A 19,802-nucleotide genomic window follows, 5' to 3' on the forward strand; every position below is an offset into this window, starting at 1 on the left:
TGATTGCATCAAATCAGCCTTTTGCTGAGGAGCCGGGTAGGTAGACAGGCACCCCAGCAGGGTACAGAGGACATGGCGACGGGACGTGGCGTCTCCGTTCCCTCCTTCAGGGAACGAGGGTTACATACGTAACCGAGACGTTCCCATTCAGTCGGTCACTCTCGACGCCACGTCGGAGTACAGATGAATAGGAATCCCTACCAAAGCGCCATGGCTTCTGCCCCCATCCAGTGCCCTGTGTGAGCCGCCTGAGCTCTCTTACCTGATGAGACGGGGCTCACACCGGGAAGTCCATCACTGCTGTTCCGCATGACCCGCTCAGTGATTATTGGATAACACTGGGAAAGCGTGCCCTAGAGAAGGGAACGCTGCGGAGCCCACATCGTACCCCGAAGGAGTTATGTGGAGTACAATGCTGAGCCGTAGCTAGCAAGGAGAAGGGGGCTCAGTCCCACTGCAGGGAAGGCTCTCCCAAGGGAAAGACACAGGCTTCCCGTAGGAGCGACCGTGGAAGAAAATATGGGATCCCCGCAGGGTCACTCATATGGCCCAAGCCCAATACCGGTTCTCAAGGATTCAGCGGCAAGGGGCCTGATGCCAGACGTTCCGCCACGTCCGGCACCGAGGGCGGTGGGGGACTCACAGAGTTTGCTTCTGGAGAATATAAGCGCTGTTGCGCAGCAAGCCAACAAGAGCCGGGGCCTCTCAGTGCTTCTACCCGTTTGAGGTGAGAACACAGGAGGAGACCGGCTCTACACGTAGGCTATAGAATCTAGCGAACGTGTTGGGTGACGCCCAGCCCGCAGCTCTACAGATGTCTGACAGCGAGGCGCCACGTGCCAGCGCCCAGGAGGATGCAACACTTCTAGTAGAGTGTGCTCGCACCATGAGCGGACAGGGCACACCTTGTGCTTGGTAAGCCAAGGTGATGGCATCCACTATCCAGTGGGCCATCCTCTGCTTGGAGACAGCCTTTCCCTTCTGCTGGCCTCCGTGACAGACAAAGAGCTGATCTGAGGTTCTGAAGCTTTGAGTTCTATCCACGTAAACCCGCAGAGCGCGGATGGGACAGAGCAAAGCTAGGGCTGGGTCTGCCTCATCTGGGGGCAGCGCTTGCAGGTTCACCACCTGGTCCCTGAAGGGAGTGGTAGGAACCTTGGGCACATAGACAGGCCGGGGTCTCAACACCACGTGGGTATCACCTGGCCCGAACTCTAGGCACGATTCGTCGACCGAAAATGCCTGCAGGTCCCCTACCCTCTTGATGGAGGCCAATGCAGCCAACAGCAAAGTCTTCATAGACATAATCTTTAGCTCTGCTGACTGCAAAGGCTCAAATGGGGCATTCTGAAGTGCTCTGAGCACCAGAGCAAGATCCCAAGAGGGTATGGAGGGAGGGCGAGGAGGATTTCACCGTCTCGCCCCCCTAAGGAACCTGACGACCAGGTCGTGCTTCCCAACCGTCTTACCTTCTACATGGTCGTGATAGGCGGATATTGCAGCAACATAAACCTTGAGGGTGGAGGGCGACAGCCTACGCTCCAACCCCTGTTGCAGGAAGGAAAGCACAGACGCGATCGAACATCTTGGGGGGTCTTCTCGGCGAGAAGAACACCACTCGACGAACAGGTTCCACTTCAAGGCATAAGCCTGTCTTGTAGACGGCGCTCGTGCCGAAGTGATGGTGTTAACTACCTCTTGGTGTAAGTCACCTAGAACCTCCGCGTCCCGTCCAGGGGCCAGACATGAAGCTTCCACAGGTCTGGACGCGGGTGCCAAAGGGTGCCCCGTCTCTGAGTCAGAAGATCCTTCCTCAGAGGAATCGGCCAAGGAGGGGCTGTCGTGAGGAGCATAAGTTCTGGAAACCAGGTCCGGTTGGGCCAGTATGGCGCCACCAGCAGGACCTGCTCTTCGTCCTCCCTGACCTTGCACAGAGTCTGTGCAAGTAGCCCCTGGGGCCAGCTGTGCGCCAGGGCATCCATGCCGAGTGTACCCTCGGTCAGTGAATAGAACCACTGTGGTCGACCTGTGCCACCCCGAACTGTCTCCAAATCAGCTGAACCACCTGGGGGTGGAGTCGCCACTCGCCTGGGAGCGCAGCTCGTGAAAGCTCGTCGGCCACACGGTTGTGCACACCAGGGACATGAATGGCCCGAAGCGACCTCAGACACTTCTGACTCCAGAGGAGGAGATGGCGGGCGAGTTGCGACATGCGACGGGAGCGCAGACCACCTTGTCGGTTGATATACGTGACGGTCGCAGTGTTGTCCGTGCGGACCAGTACATCTTTGCCCCGTAACCACGCTTTGAGGCGGCTCAGAGCAAGATGCACTGCTAGCAACTTGAGGCAATTGATATGCCAATGCAGGTGCGGGCCCGTCCAAACCCCTGACACTGCATGCCCGTTGTATGTGGCTCCCCAGCCCATGGCAGAGGCATCGGTGAAAACCACAGCGTGCCTGGACACCTGTTCCAGGGGCACTCCGGCCCGAAGGAACGAGGGGTCTGACCATCGCGTTGCCACGCCCATCTCGGGACTCGGCCATGTAGCCAATGCTGAAGCGGTCTCATATGAAGCAGGCCGAGCGGTGTTACTGCCGCAGCGGCCGCCATATGCCCAGGAGCCTCTGAAACTGTTTCAGTGGAACCGCCATCCTGCCTTGAAACGTGTTCAGGCAGCTCAGCATCGACTGGACACGCTCCTCCGTGAGGCGCGCTGTCTGTTCGACCGAATCCAACTCCATACCGAGAAAAAAGATCCTCTGCACGGGGGCAAGTTTGCTCTTTTCCCAGTTGACCCGAAGACCCAACTGGCTGAGGTGTCTGAGCACCAGGTGCCTGTGTTCGCACAACTGATCCTTGGACTGTGCTAGAATGAGCCAGTCGTCGAGATAGTTGAGGATGCGAACTCCCTGTTCTCTCATGGGCACAAGGGCCCCCTCCGTGACTTTCGTGAAGACACGGGGGGACAGGGACAGCCCGAAGGGCAGGACTCTGTACTGATATGCACGACCCCCACGATGTACGAAAGTACGCGTCCTTCAGGTCGATCGCTGCAAACCAATCTTGGGGTCGGATGCATTAGAAAAATGCGTTTCTGCGTGAGCATCTTGAACGGTAGCTTGTGGAGGCTCCGATTCAGGACTCACAGGTCCAAGATTGGCCGTAACCCACCGGTTTTCTTGGGTACAATGAAGTACGGGCTGTAGAAGCCGGTCTTCAAATCGGCTGGAGGGACCGGCTCTATCGCGTCCTTCGCCAGTAGGACAGCGATCTCCGCACGCAGGACATGGGCATCTGCAGCATTCACCGAGGTGAAGCGGACGCCCTTGAACCTGGGGGGGCGCAGGGTGAACTGAATCGCATAGCCGAGCCTGATGGTCCGAATGAGCCAGCGAGACGGACTGGGGAGCTCTAGCCAGGCTCGCAGAGACCGCGCAAGCGGGACCATAGGGACCACCAGCGTACCCACCGTGGGGCAGCGAGGTGGAATGCAGGTACCGGGCTGGGGCGACTGTCTCGTGGAGGCGGCCCGCAGCGAGGTGAGAGTGTGCTGTGCAACACTTACCTGATTCCACAGGTGGGCAGGAAGAACTGAGCCTGAGCCCAGCGGCGGAACAGAAACAAAACGGAACACAAGATTCTCCTCCCCGCCCTCCTCCGGGGGATGGAGCGGTGCGGTCACCGTCTCCAGAAGAGCAGTCCTCCCCATATCCGGGTCGCCCGTCTCAGGGCCGCTTGCCCTTGCCCCTGCCTTTGCCACCTCTCTTGGCAGGAGCCTGGACGGGTGGGGCGGCCTGCTTGCGCCCGGCTCCACGACGTCGCTTGGGTGGAGGCTGCTGCTGCGATGCGGGAGCGGAGGCAGACGCAGGCGGCCGCCCTCGGCGACGATCAGACTGAGGTGCTGCCGGCGGCAGGTTGGAGACAGCAGCTGACCGCCGTCCATGACCGAGTGAGCTCCTCGTGCACCTCCGGGAAGAAAGGTACCGGGGTGGGGCGCTGAGAACCAGCACGGGCCACCCCGAGAAACCAATCATCCAACCTTGAAGATTCGGGACACGGTGGAGGGTTCCACACGAGCCCGATCTTCTCGGCGGGCCGGGAAAGCATGGCCATCATCTCTGGATCTGTATCGGGCACAGCGGATCTTCCCGAAGGGGCCCCCTGCGCCGACACGTCATCTCCAGAGAAGTCTGACCCTACCTCCGATGCAGCGAGCGCGCTCACCGTAACCCTCAAATCACCCGTGCTACTGCCTGAAGTAACCCTCTGTGGAGGGTTAGATCGAGGCACGGGGACTCCACCCCTTGCGAGATGGAGTCTAGACCGCAACTCCGAGGTGGTCAAGTTCCCGCAGTGAGAACATGAGTCATCCACCAGTGCTGCCTCAGCGTGCTGAACGCCCAAACACGAGATACAGCACTGGTGACCATCCCTTGGTGACAGGTAACCACCGCATCCAGAAACACACAGATAGAATGTCATCTTTAAAAAGACGCAAGCTCTATCTGTGTTTGCTCTTTCAGAAGGACGCTCTCCTTGGTGCTGAAGCACGCAGGGGGCGGGGTCGCGGCGACACAGTCAGGGGATGGGTGCAGCCTGACGTGCGCGCTCTCTCACACGAAGGCGCTCTCTTACCAGCCGTAAGAACGGCTTTTCAGCGCTCTCCACCTAGCGCACCAAACCAGCTGTGAGAACAGCCTTTGTGGTTGCTCTAACGAACAACACAGAGAGATGATCCGAAAACCACGCGACCGCTGCTGTGCCGTCACACCAACACCGACTGAAGAGATCGCTTCCGAAAGGCGGCTTCCGTCTTCAGTCAGGACTGCGAAGTAGTGAGTGATATCTGGCGTTACCATCTACCACCCGGCTCCGAAGCAAAAGGTTGATTTGATGCAATCACCTGTGTCTCATTTATACCCCACGGCGTGGCATGAGCACCTGGTGCAATCATTGCATGCCAATGTGCTTTGGCTCGTTTAGTTACACTCGAAGTAGATTGGCTCTCGCGAGCGAGATTCCTATTCGTCGGTACTCCGACGTGGCGTCGAGAGTGACCGACTGAATGGGAACTGTTGTATAAATAATAGTCAACAATTCCTGCTAAAGGTGGAATTGGAGTATGCAACTATCAAAAGTTTTTGAAAGAAGCCTCTTATGCTCACCAAGGCTTCATTTATTTGATCAAAATACTGTAAAATATGTGATATTATTATAATTAAAAAAAACTATTTTCTATGTGAATATATTTTAAAATGTAATTAATTCTTGTGATGCAAATCTGAATTTTCAGCATCAATACTCCAGTCTTCAGTGTCACATGATCCTTCAGAAACATTTCTTATTATTATCAATGTTGAAAACAGTTGAGCTGCTCAATCCTATACTATTTTTAATAAAACAACATTTAACAAAAAGCTTTGTATCATACAACATAGTAAAACGACTGAATCTTGTACAATGTTGGTGGAGAATAATGGGCATGTTCCTGCGGTGGATGTGCGTCATGTGCATCAATGGCACCAGTCGTGTGAAAGGTTTCAGATTCCACACTTAAAAGAGAAGCTAAAGAAAGGAAATCTACACAGCCACCTCTTCACTTTAAACTATAGTTGAAAAACAGCATGGTCCAAAAGAAAAATCACATAGACTGATTCACCTGTTTTAGGAAACAAACTGCCATGATGAAGGTTATCTATTGAGAAATCAGCTCCTTTGAAGATCTTTAAAGGTTGTTGAGGTCAGAACTTATGTGTGGAACAAAGAAAAGAAAAGACACTCAACACTAAATTCTTTGCATTGCATATGTTTCTTCATATTGGTTCAAGGATTGTACACTGTTTAGTTGCACAAGACTGCTGTTAGAGCGTTTAGATGGTAAAATAGCCTGTCTTTGTATATAATAACCTCTTACGAGCTTTATTAGGTGCTGTCGATGTTCAATGACTGGTCAGCTTGGGCACAGAATACTGTGTTATAAACCGTTGAGGACACAAGCTCATTAAACAAAGTTATCAAAGCTGAAATGTGTATTTTTATGATGTAACTGTGTAACGGAAGCCAGCTAGTAGTTGCTCCTCTGATCTCAAGAGATGCTCTAGCGATTGAGCCTTTAGCCTCCTTGTTAGAGCGCCCGACTCTCATGCTGGTAGACCCGGGTTCGAGTCCCGCATGGAGCGGGCGGTTCGAACAGGAAGGATTACAACTGTTTTATAGCCTCTGTTTTTGATATAACTCTTTAAAAAGTTTTCTGCTATGCTTTGATGATATGTTGTAAATGATCATTATTTAATTGTGTTATTAATTCACACAAATATGTAAACTTTGTGCACTTTCAATATGCTTTTCATGCATATTGAAAATAATAATATTGAATTCAAATATTTTTAGTTAGGTAATTAATAATGATTACAGATTTTAAGTAGGCCTAACTAAGATTTCTTGAGTTGACTCAACTCAGTGAGTTCTATGCATATTGTTTCCTCTAATTGTGTGGTTTTAATTTGGTCGGAATGATTTGTTTAATCTTATCCTTTATATGAGACATATGACAAACCAGTTATTAGTGGTGTGACATATAAAAGCTGCATAGAGCTACATTAGGGCTAATTGTGTTCCTAAAAGTTAAAGTAAAGTATAATTCTGAAAAATTAAACAAAACTTTCCTTTCATGCAAATGTCTGATATTGCAATGGCTGAGACATACAGACACAAAAATTAAAGACTGTACTGCTAATGGTGTTCACACTTTGGTTCACTCTTTACGATAACCAACTAACACTTTGCAATACAAATAATTACGTCTTAATTATTCTCCACTTTAAAGCGTTCATACCGTCAAAGCTGGTGAAATGCTGTAAACTTCTAAACTGTCCACAACAATGTTGACATAATATGTGAATCAAGTGACCATTGTGGAGTTCGTGAGAAGCTTTAGTTACTGTGAAAACATGCTATTATAAGATTCACGCGTGTAAATGGACACAATGCCGTTCTTCACTTGCAGCACAACAAACTATATAGACTACTTCAAGTGGCAGCATTTTTTTTGATCATCACAATTTGGTAATGTTTTTATTTTGATGAATTGTGCAGCCCCATTTGTTTATTTTAATGTTACATGAGATTTAATTAATGATAGGGTTTCACTTTATTTCGATGTTCTGACAGTTCTGTAAGTAATGTTGTGCCTACATGTCTCTTGACTCTCATTAAAGTGTTAGGTGTTAAGTGTTTGTTCAAAAGGGACCATCAAAATAAAGTGTTACCATTATTAGCTTTTCATCAACTCACGAACCCCCATTTGAGAAACCCTGCACTAACCAATCAGAGGCTAGGTCAGTGCAAATCAAATTAAAGCTCATGTTCCCAGAAATATATATGTCTAATTGTAGCTTATAAATACAACACTTGTGTAAATGACACCGCGTTAATAATTTATTGACATCTTTAGAAGAGATAAAATGTGTCCTTTATGTGTTTGTCCTCGTCCCTAAACTCCGGCTTGAGGTTTGTAATAGCACGGATGTGTAATAATATTCTGCCTATTAAGCCTGCCGGCTTTTGAAAGGCCTGTTTAATTAATGTGCCGGTGTCTCACTTAAATGCCTTCTTTCTTCTTGTCCTGGCAATGACACCAATCTCAAAGTGGCACGATAGCATCATTTGCTGACCGTTCAAGGGGGAAAAACCTAAAGTTTGTCTTTTCCTCCGGTCACGTGAGCACAAGTCCCACCCTTCATCACGGGAGAAATACAGCAGGCCAGGGTGACAAATGAAGAGAACCTGCTATGCTAAATGGGTTCAAGAGACTGCCACTGTCACCCATTACAAGGTCACAAATGCATTTAAATGCTCCGGAGACGAGCGGGAGGGAGAGAAAGAAAGAGTGTGTGAGAGAGAGAGGGAGGCAAAATTGATTGAACAGTTCCAATGTCCCGCTCTCCTCATTAGATTCATTTCTCAGCCGCCCGAGGTTAATCACCACACACACTCACCTCACGCTGTTGTTCCAGTTACATCATAATTAGTGCGGTGGGGAAAGCAATCTACGGCTTATGAAGCGATAGCCCCCTCCATTCCTCCCTCGCCGGCATCAGCGTGCACACGCACGCATTCCCAATCGCTATCGTGCAACCTCTCCCCTGAGCTTGCTGCATTTTGGGGATTGATTTCATTTCTTAATGACAGCTCTGGTAATGACCCTACGTGCCAGAGCTGCTGGTGTCAGCCTCCAGACGGTGTCTCCGGAATTGAAGAGGAGGACAAGAGAATAGTGAGGGAGGGGTGTGCGGGAAGGATGAGAACGGGGTGTGGAAAAGACCTCCGCAGCCTTTGCCTTTCCCAACCAGCAAGGACGGCCAGGTGGAAATTAATAACCTAGCAGAGTGGGCTAATTACGCAGTTCAAAGTTCGAACGTAAATGATCATATTTAACAGTATTACTTTTTTTTTCAGTATGAATGGCATGCCTGCCCTGTGGATCGTTCCCGTCCCTCAAAGTATGTGACTTTTCTTGAAGATTTCTTGCAAATGCTAAACCCGCTAAAAATGGATCTTAAACCTGGTTTGCTGGACTTAGGTAGCAAACAAGACCGTTTCCGATCAGCTAAATGCATATTTACACATTTATTGGTAAGGGTCGATACGATCCTTTTTAATATTTAAAAACAATTTAAGCAGTTTTATTTTTAAATGTATTTTAAAGGGGTTAGTTCACCCAAAAATGAAAGTAATGTCATTTATTACTCACCCTCATGCCGTTCCACACCCGTAAGACCTCCGTTCATCATCAGAGCACAAATTAAGATATTTTTGTTGAAATCCGATGGCTCAGTGAGGATCACTATACAAGCCGTTATTTAGGGGTTTTTTGCCACACGAAAAATATTCTCGTCGCTTTATAATATTAATATTGAACCACTGTAAGTACATGAACTGATTTAAATTTGTTTTTAGTACATTAATGGATCTTGAGAGTGTATATTTCATTGCTGGCTATGGAGGCCTCGCGGAGCCTTCGGATTTCAACAAAAATATCTTAATTTGTGTTCCGAAGATGAACGGAGGTCTTGCGTGTGTGGAAAGGCATAAGGGTGAGTAATAAATTATAAAATTAAAATAAAATAAATAAAAATAAATATTTAAATTTTTGGGTGAACTAACCCTTTAAGGGTGTTTTCATACTAGCACTTTTGGTGCAAAATGACCCAAAGCATTTTATATATTTAAAAAAAAAATCATAGCTTCATCGGAATGGACCCCCATAGGAAATGAATGGGAAATTGGCAAAAATATGAAAATACAGAGTTTTTTTGTGCATACAATCTACAAGTCAGCCAGGATGCAGAAAAAAAGGACTCAACAGTGAAGGGGTGAATCTCTAAAACATCAAGAGTGCAAAACACACACACACAAAACTCTGTATTTTCATATTTTTGCCAATTTCCCATTCATTTCCTACGGGGGTCATTTTTGACCCGAAGGTCCTGAGTGTGACTATTTTTTTTTACGACAACTTAGACTTTTCAAATCCTGTCCCCAATTTATTTGGATGTTCATATACCAAGTAAAAATAAAGTCACCAAGTTTCGGACCATTCCGATGAAGCTACGATTTGTAAAAAAATTGTATAAAACGCAAGATCCACTATAGTGGTAAAAATGTGCTATTGCGTGATAAAAATGCTCAATGTGTCCACCGGATGGCCCCGATCTCATTAAAAAAATTACTTTCATGAGGCCTAGGCTTGACTCTATATATGTAATATTTTTATTATATTCAATGGGAAAAAATGGGTCATAATTATTGCATAAATATTAATTATGAATCATAAAATTATCTCAAAACACCAAAAAATAAAATAAAAAATATTATTATACAAAAATATATTTAATTGAGTTTACTCAAATCTTTTTATTATCTTAATCCCGCCCTCCGGGTCATTTTTGACCCAAAGGTCCTGAGTGTGACCCATAAATAAAGTACCCCAGAGGGTTAATGAAGTATGATTTGATAAAAAAAATGTGTGTTTATGTGTGTTTCACTCATTTTCCTGGCGAGCGTGACTGATGTACTGCGAGCAGAGAGCTGTAGATCTAATTTCTGCAGATAGACGCACGTGCCATTACGTACTGAAGCTTTAGAAACAAAACCAACGGTTCAAAAACAAAAATATAAAAGTGAGGTGAGCAATGCTTTGCATTTTGCACCTTCTCGCTCGCAGTCGTTACCAAGCAACGGGGTAAACAGCTGCTGCTTTGATGATGCAAACGCACCCCGGTATGGACCCAAATAATATAATATAAACACAGTCCAGCGGGGGCAGGGGGAGGGAGGAGCAATCGAACTCAGGTTCAGTCCAGGCAATTGAACCAATTGTGAAAGCACCCTAAAATATTATTTATTCCTGTGTTGGCAAAGCTCAATTTTATATACTCTCACTTTTGATCCATTTAATGCACCCTTGATTAATTAAAGTATTAATTTCAGTATTAATAAGCCATTTTTACACTCTATAAAGTCAACATTTTTCCAGTAATATTTTAATAATCTACTTTGACTCAAGTACTGTAACAGCTAAATATTTAAATTCAGATGCTTTCATATTCTCAATCAAACAGTATAAATGGGTCTTTATACAAATGCAAATTGTATATAGTATATATCTTGGTGTTATTTTCAGCAGGAAGTGCATTATAAGGCCTTGTAGAATTAACATGTCTAACATGCAGTATCATCTCATAATAATGTCCCTGTGCTGCTTGCATAGATGTTACACTGAAATCCAGTTCGCATAATAATCGCACAATGGCCCCTGAATACAACACAGTCATTTCATTAATAATAAACGCATCACAAGGTTTCTGCTAACGCACCTTACATGTTTAGTCAGTGGAAACACTTAATCGGAATGTAATCAGCCCAATGAACGCTTGCATAATCACTGGAGGTACGATATCAGTCCGTCTGTAGCCCTTCGCTCTCAGGCCTTCTTCACTCTTGAAGGGATGAAGATTTATTTATGCATTTTACCTGCACTTGAAAAGGAATCTCAATGCCGTAAAGTCAATTATTGTACATTTTCAGAGGCAGAATATCAAAAGAGGAGATCTCATTTGTTATGGATAGCTTGAAATTCAACATCATTTTTTGCTTTTATCTTTGTTATAACTGGTTTAGCCTTGAGTCGTGCCTGCGGCAAAAAGCACTTCACTACGCTGGTTTCATCAATAAATCAAAAAGTCTCTCATTTATAATTTCTGAGTTAAGAGTTGCAGGGATTAATGACAACACATGCATATTCTTTGTTCCTCGGTGGTGTACGCAGAGGTCTGATTAGTCTGGGAATCATCGTAATACATTAAGCATTATGTGTCCTCGTAATGCTATACAAGTATTGCTCTTGCTGCATTGTCTGATTTCCACTTCCACAAGATCCATGTATTATCCCAGGCTTATGAAATAATGGTAAACAAGAAAAAAAAAAAACATGTAGTTGGATTAGGAAGTAAAAATTGCTCATTTTCTTAATGGAAATGGATTGATCAGCAATGCAAGGCCTTATCTTCGAGACTCTGGCATAGGGTCAATACTACACGTATTGAATTTGCATCGAGTTTGTAAGTGGAGTTGGCTCAAAGAGTGAATTACGCTGGATTGATGGGTGTCTCCGTTGGTTGGGTTTCTCATATTATGTTGCTGTTGCTTCAGGAGGTGAAATGGTCAGCTAAACCTCCCCCCCTAAAACCTTAATTCACTTCCTCTCACTTTGCTGAAGTGGTGGCCAGAGGTCAACACACTGCGGTTAACAGTGAGAGCTGTTTAAGAGAGCAGCCCAGCCAGTCAAAGTTCAGTCTAAACAAGTTTGTGAGAAGTCATGTGGCGTGTGTTGAATTCATTTATTCCCAGGAACTCAAATCATGCTTTGAATTATACTACACCAGGGGGTCAAGGTTGGACTTGTTAGCATCGGCAGATAGCATATCCTGCTGGTATATATATCCAAAAAGCATCTTTCTCCATTAATGGTCTTGCAAAAGTATCTGTATGTCTGTCTTATTAACAAAGTTCGGGAGGAACACGTTCAAATGATCTGCCCAATAGGAGGCACAGGGCTTGCAAAATCGCTAGCCCGATATCCCTGGGATAATATGTTTTCTAGTCGGGCTACCAAAATGTATCTTAAATAGTGAAATACAATTCCTTTCTTTATGTGCGTTGTTCACTCTCTTGACTTGTTATTTGAAGGAAAAATACAATCGCGGAAGTTTTGATCATGCTGATTTGACCTCAGTGAAGTTTAGATGATGCCTCACTTGGCATGTGTGTGTGTGTGTGTGTGTGTGTGTGTTGATGCGCGGTTCTATATCCACCAATTGGATGGGCCAATTACTAAAAAATAAATAACATTCAAATTAATTGAATGTGGATGAGAGATAAATCATTATTGTGTTTGTTTGATAAAGACACAATTCTCATTTCATGGTACAATGCAGCGATTGTGAATTTCTTTTTTACTTTCATTTTCAACTCTTCAGGGAAAACCAATCAAGGAAAACATGCGCCTATAACACCTCCTAGAGGTCATTATATAAAAAACAAAGGAACCTACATATCGTCGCTGTCCGATGAAAACCACGGATGTCCATTTTGCCGATTTTGAGATTTTTCGACGGATTGAATGTCCAAGTTCATTTCCATATACAGTATGCTTCACATATCTAAATGGCCAATGAAAAGTTGTGAAATCATGTAATCTGATTTTCACGTATATATATCCGCGTATATGCACGTATGTCCATTTAAACTCAATTTTGGTCAAATGTGGATTATATCATTACACTGGCAAGAATATGGTTACATGTAAAGATGCCGTACCAAGTATGACAACGTTACATTCAACTGCTTTTGAAATACTGTGTTTTTTTTCACTTCCTGAAAAGTAACCCTTTTGGACATACGTGAGTTTCATCGGGCAGCAACGATATATTGTTTAATAATTTATGCAACTCTGTGAAACCTGGTGTGTATATGATAGTATTTTTTTTTTTTAAACTTTCAGGCTACCAAAATCTCAAGAGTGCCTGCCCCGAAGGGCTACCAGGGATTTGGAATTTTTTTTTATGTTGTGGATTTATGTAGCAAATGAGAATCGATAAAATTATTGTCTATTTTTTTTTTAAACAAAATTCTCGTTAGAGATTTTTTTACAGTTTTTCAATAACGGAAGAATATGTAAAAGTATTGTATTTGGAGTAAAAAAAAGCACCTCTGCTCTTGGGGCATCATATTTAATATGATAATAAATAGCTGGACGGCTGACTTTTCTGTTTGTTGACATGACATGGTTAGATTCCGATGGTAAATATTATACAGTATATCAAACTGGGTGTCCACCTTAGAGATAATCACCATATTTACAATGAAACCATCATATTTAAAAAAAAATTATATTTATCATATAATATAATAAAATATATTTATTGTTACTACTGTAATGCTTTATTAAATTATTATGGAATCCCATTCATTAAAAAAATAATTATCAGAATGAACCGAAAACTTTGCTAAAGTGATTGTTTTGAACATTAACTTAGAGATTATTAAAAATATATTATTTTAACAAAAACATATTTGTATCAATACTTTTTCCCCATGCTAGTGAGCATTTTACCCCATGTGTGGTGTACATTTTTCTTAGGGTGTGCCTTTAGCCCCATTGTACTCTACATAGCCGACTTATCTATGTTCCTCGACAGTTTTCTGCATCCAGGGGCAGTTGTGGCCTAATGGTTAGAGAGTCGGACTTGTAACGGTTCGAGTCTCAGGTTCGACAGGAATTGTCAGTGAATAACCAGCGCTCTTCTCCACCCTCAATACCATGACTGAGGTGAGACCCTTGAGCAAAGCACCAAACCCCCAACTGCTCCCCAGGCGGCGCAGCAAAATGGCTGCCCACTGCTCTGTGTGTGTTCACTACTGTGTGTGTGCACTTGGGTGGGTTAAATGCAGAGCACAAATTCCAAGTATGGGTCACTTTCACTTTCACCTTGACTCCTCACTATCGGCTGGTTCCTATCCCAGCTTGGGATACGGGGGGAGTACCCTGTACACTCTGGGGCCAAATTCTGAGCTTCCATTCATTCCATCGGCATTGCTGCCCAGGGGTGTGTCGTAGTGATGATGGTGAAGCTGAGATCGTTTGCCAGCTTAGTGGAATGGTATGCTAGTGGAACGGTAACGGTAATGGAACGGTAGTTTATGATCGAATCAGAAAACAAAAATGCACAAGCGTGGTTTCCCGAGAGAGAATTCGCAGAGCATAAGCAAACTTAAGACGCTGTGGAGATCCGGAGACATTACACGTCACATTGATATCACGTGTCTTTACGGAATATGTGTGAAAATCACTGGCAGTGTGAATGAACCAAAATCAAACGATCCCAGAGGGATTTCATTTCTCATTTCAGTTGCATACATTGTGTTGTTTTCATGTCAGTTTTTTTTTCTTCCCAGTATAAATGGGTCTTTATACATTTAAAGACATAGCTGATGTTTGTATGTTTGTATGAGTTAATTTTTTTTTTACAGGGAACCTATTGAGGGTTGTCGATTAGCAGACATCCAGCCAGTGTGGTTACGTCTGTTTTGGATTCTCTGCAGCTGACATTAGGCTAATCATCTAGGACAAACCAGTCGTCGATAGTGCCGGGGTCATGTTTCCCTGAGCACAAGCAGTTAATGCCAAATCCAGTCAGGAAGCCCTAGAGCCTTTGATCCTAGATTACTTTGAAAGAAAGTGCTGACATTTCTGACCACAGGGCCCTAATCAGATTCAATATTGTAGCACCCGGTCTGTTTACTTATTAAAGCTTGTTTACATAATTGGGGATATCAAAGACTTCGATGGGATACATTAACTAGTCAGAATCTCATTCCACCAAAGATTTTACACATGAAAGCGCGCCCTTATATTAGAGGAGAGGGATAATAATTTTTGGAAATACTTTGACTAGCTTAAAATGAGGCAGGAACAAAAAAATAGAGCAATCAGGAAATGCAACATATTGACACAGGTGTTTTAATTAATCAGAGCCTGGAGGCACATTGTTTTTACAAATACATTTTCCAAGTTTTATACCATAAGTGGAAGTTTGACCTCAAACAGGTGGAATGCTTTTAGCTGGGGAGGTGCATGAGGGGAAAATCATATGCATTGCCAAGCACAGCAGATATGAGCTATGAAGGTCAAGTTGAAAAAAATACACTAGATAAACTTTTTAAAAAGTTTTTTTGGCTAAATAATAAAAGATGCATAGCAGCAGGACATCCCAAGTGCTTTGAAGAAACAAGCTTTCGTGTTCATTTCGTTTTTTTTTAAATATTAAACATTTGGTGAGAAGGTCTTAATGTCTTCTTTGCAAGTATGACTAGAAAAAAGCTAATAATAATCATTTGAATGTGCAATGGAGCTTGTGTGCGTGAATGCCATCAGAGTTTTGATTGGGTGTGTTAACTGTAGCTGAGCTGGTATTTCATAAATATTGCATAGTACATTTTTCCCCTCATTGCGAGTAAGAAATGCAAAGGAATTACTTGAAACATACTGTGAGCTGAATATGTACACATTCCCCAATTAAAAGAAGACGATTTACAACTAGGAGGGGGGAAATATGTAACCCTTGAGAATTATCTGGATTTCTGTATGTCTCACTCCTAAATGTGGTTTGACCTTTAGAAAAATACAGACTTGCATAGCAAAATATTGTATAGAAAGCAATATTTTAATTGACTTAAGTCACGTTCAGGTTTGGTTTCAGTTTAATTTTTCATTTTCAGACTTGTAGGGTGCATCTCAATCAGCTCCCTGGGAGGTGAATCCGTTTATCGTGTTCACGAATTCGGGCACTGACTCACTGTACATTGGGACATTGATTTCCGGCTGAAGACTCACTGAGATTAAACATCTCTCTTACAGGATTGACCTTGCCAAGATAGGCAGCTGAGTTTGCATGTACAATTATACAACAGTAAAATACTAAATCCCACATAAAACATACAACCAATTAAAAACATTTACACACCATTAATTGACTCTTAAGGTTACGTATACAATTTTAAAATGATTATAAGACACTTAATTTCTTAGCTTCATGGCAATGTCCTCGATGTACAGCATCACTACTGGTATTTATGAACAACAGCAGCACAGAAATCTTCCTGACATTATTTATGTTATTTAAAAGTACATTATGATAAATACTTTGATTTGTACATATCCCTGCAACATTGCATCCGTAAATAAATTATACATGTTAGCTAGATTGTTTATTACCTGTATAGTGATGTATGTTTATGCTGAAATATAATTAAATCATGGCTTGTATAAAAAACACACACACAAAAAAAAAACATATATCGCTTGTCATTACATGTATCGAGTTGGCTCGTGATTTATGTTTCACGCTTCAGAACTTCCATTAAGGGAACATAGTGAGCATCAATGCTCCCTGGTTTTCACACAACTTTTTCTTAGGGAGTGAAGGTTTCAGTGCACTGGAAGGATTTTGTGATTGAGACAGCCCCTGAAATGACCGACTCCCTGATCAGTGCCCTCATTACTAGGGAGTTGATTGAGACGCACCCTTAGGGAATGTTTACATGACAACAATGTACTAAAAATGGAAATGTTTTTTTCTTTTTTCTTTGTGCAGATGATAACATTGTCAAAATAACCCCCATTCACATTTGTGAAAATGACTAAAAACACTGCATTGAGCATGCCTGACCAGTAGTTGGCGATGTCAAGCACATGCGGCCATACCATAGACTGTAAAAAAATATGGACGTAGTGTCTGTGACGTCACCCGTAGGTTTCTGAAGAGAAGTTTTGAAGTGTAAAGTCGGCCATTGCCATCTTGGCAGCGCGTCATCGCGCTTCACTCCCTGAAAATGGACAAAGAGGCGGGACGTGGGTGGAGCTGAGGTGACGTGAGGACTAACTGACGGCAGACAAATGCCAATCCACCTGTCAGTCAAGTGGCCACGCCCTTAATTATGCAGAACTTTAAGGCTTAATATAACCCCAATTTTTGCCAGGCTGTAAACATGTTTTTTTTTTTTGCTGTAAAGTTGGGCATTTTAACATGGGGCTCAATGAGATTTTACAAAGCACTCGCACCAAGCACGCATGCCTATAGACTGAACACGTAATATGCATGTGTCTGCTTTCACTGTTTTCACAGATTCACGTTTTTGTAGTTTACACAGAGATGAAGGGTGGTATAGTTTTCAAAAATGTGCACTTTCTGAAACCCGTTTTCAAATGTTTTCAGGCCCCCCAAATGCCATTGTCGTGTAAATTAAGAGTTAAAACGCCTAAAAACTTTTCAGTTTTTAGGAAAATGGTGTTAATGGCTTAGTTTGTTTTTTTGTTATTCCAGGATTTCCTTGCTTGTCTTTGTTAATAAGTATGTTTTCATTGGTTGTCATGGTTATTCATTGATTTCACACACCTGTTTATTATTTTGATCATTAGTGTGTTCTGTTCCCATTCAGTCGGTCACGTTCGACGTACGTCGGACGTACCGACGAATTGGGACCACTTCAGGGAGCCCCTATCAGCTTCGAGATATAGAGAACAGGCCATTGGGCCATTGGCATGCGAGATTTGCATCTCGCGCTCCGCCCGGCGCCGCGGGTATAAACAGGAAGCGAGAGCGAATGCACGCTGTCATTCACTTCGGAGCCGAACGGCGTTGATGAAGCAAGACTGCTTTTCTAAAAGAGAGCCTATCTGCAAGAGAGATGCTCCAGAGAACGAAAAGGACGCTCTGTGTTGGCGAAAAGGCACAATCAGCGCGACTGCATGTTCACCGCTGCATCAGCATAACAAACTGCTGTTCTCACAGCAACTGTCGGTTTGGTGAGGGCGTTTGTTTCAGTGAGTGCACCACAGGACTGCACTTACCACCTGTGTGTTGCCGCGGTCTTCCCCTGGGTGCTTCAGCACTGTTTAAAGAGCGTTTCCTCACAAAAGAGCAGCACGGGTGTGACACTGCGTCTTTTTCAAGACGTCATTCCACTCGTGCGTTTCTGGATGCGGTTGTTTCCTGTCCTGACGGCCACGATCCCTCTCGCATAAACATGTTGAGACTGTGTCGTGGGTGATCCATGTTCTCTCAGGGGAACGGGATCACGTCGACGCGCTGGTCATCTCACCTTCCGCGTGAGGGTTTGAGTGTTCAGCGCGCCGTGTGCCGTCTGGCTGCCGGGTGACAGCGCGGGTTGCCACGGCAACTCTGCGCGCGTCACTCGGCGCCTCCGATGCGCGGTCGAGACTATGATGCCTCAAACGGGGTTGAGTCCCTTCGCTTATACCCCGATCTAGTCTCTTTTCTGGTGCACCAGAGGGGGGACTATTTTGGCTGACAAGCCTGGGTGGCCTGAGGATTACAGTGAGGCTTCCCCGCCGCGTACATCTCTGTGGGCCACTCACTCCTCTATCGCATCGCAAGCATGTTGAGACTGTGTTCGTGGGTGGTCTATGCTCTCTCATGAGAGCATGGCCACGTCGGCGCGCTGTTCGTCTTGCCTTTTTCATAAGGGCTTGAGTGTTCAGCGCGCCGTGTGCTGTCTCACGGCCACGCCCACTGTCTCACGTGTCTGCTGGTAGCTTACAGATGGGATTGCTGGTCCTTGAAAGGGGACCTAGCGTTTCATTTGGGGCTCTAGCAGAGGACAGATGTCAATCGCTGCATCGGAGAGAGGGCTGTTATGTGTTGAAAATGAAGATGATGCTGAGATTCCCACCGTAATAGTGGGTGCTCGTGCTGAATCAGATTCATACTTGACAGCCATGCTTTCCCGGATGGCTGAGGCATAGTGCAACGCGTAAATCGCCTTGCCTGCCCCTTGTCTTTTTTCGGATGTGCATTGGAAGGCTTTGGCATTGTGGAACTATTGGTGCCAAAATATGGAACACCAATAGGGCCATAATCTGTATAAAGTTTTCCTCTCTCTCACTACCCTCATCGGTGGGGTGGCAGTGCCACTGGCAGGCCACCTCCGCCCTGCTTAGTGTACGAGGGTAGTTCTGAGCCGAGGTTGAGCTGCGCACAGCGCTGGCCCTTGGCTAGACGATGTCCACCCTGGTCCAGAAACACAATTGACCCGGATTTGGTCTGGAACTGTTCTTCCCCGGAGGAGGGCCGGGTGGAAAACCATTAGTAATTCTGTTCCACCACTGATGTTAAAAACAGCCAGTGGTACCCAAAAAAAAAAAAAAAGAGCAGTTCCAATACCTCTGGGTCTCGGGAGTTCAGGAATGGCAGCGTGTGACGCTACAGAGCCTCGCCGCTTTCATTCCCCTCCCCACAAGAGGGCGAGAATGGCAGTGTGTGACGCTACAAAGCCTCGCCACTCTCATTCCCCTCTTCTCAGCGGTGCGTGGACAACAGTGCGCGACGCTATGCCTTGCCACTCTTGTTCCCCGCTGAGGAAGGAGGTGAGGCAGACCGTGCGCAACGCCACAAAGCCTTGCCACGCTCAGCCCCTCCTTCATTTGGGAGCGCGCTTGGCGGTGGTCGCCACCCTCAGACGCCTCTCCCTTCGCCAGCAGGGGGCGCCGGCTGTGGGAACGCACTCAAGCGGCCTCCCCACACTCGCACGCCCCCTACGCGGACGCAGGTAAGTGTTGCACCGCACACTCAGATCCCACTTCGGGCCGCTCCATGCCGTCCGAGTCGGATCCCTGCATTCCGCGTCGCTGCCCGCTGCGGGTACGTCTGTGGTTAATC

The sequence above is a fragment of the Gobio gobio genome, assembly GCF_949357685.1.
Source record: "Gobio gobio genome assembly, chromosome: 17".
Taxonomy (NCBI): Eukaryota; Metazoa; Chordata; class Actinopteri; order Cypriniformes; family Gobionidae; genus Gobio; species Gobio gobio.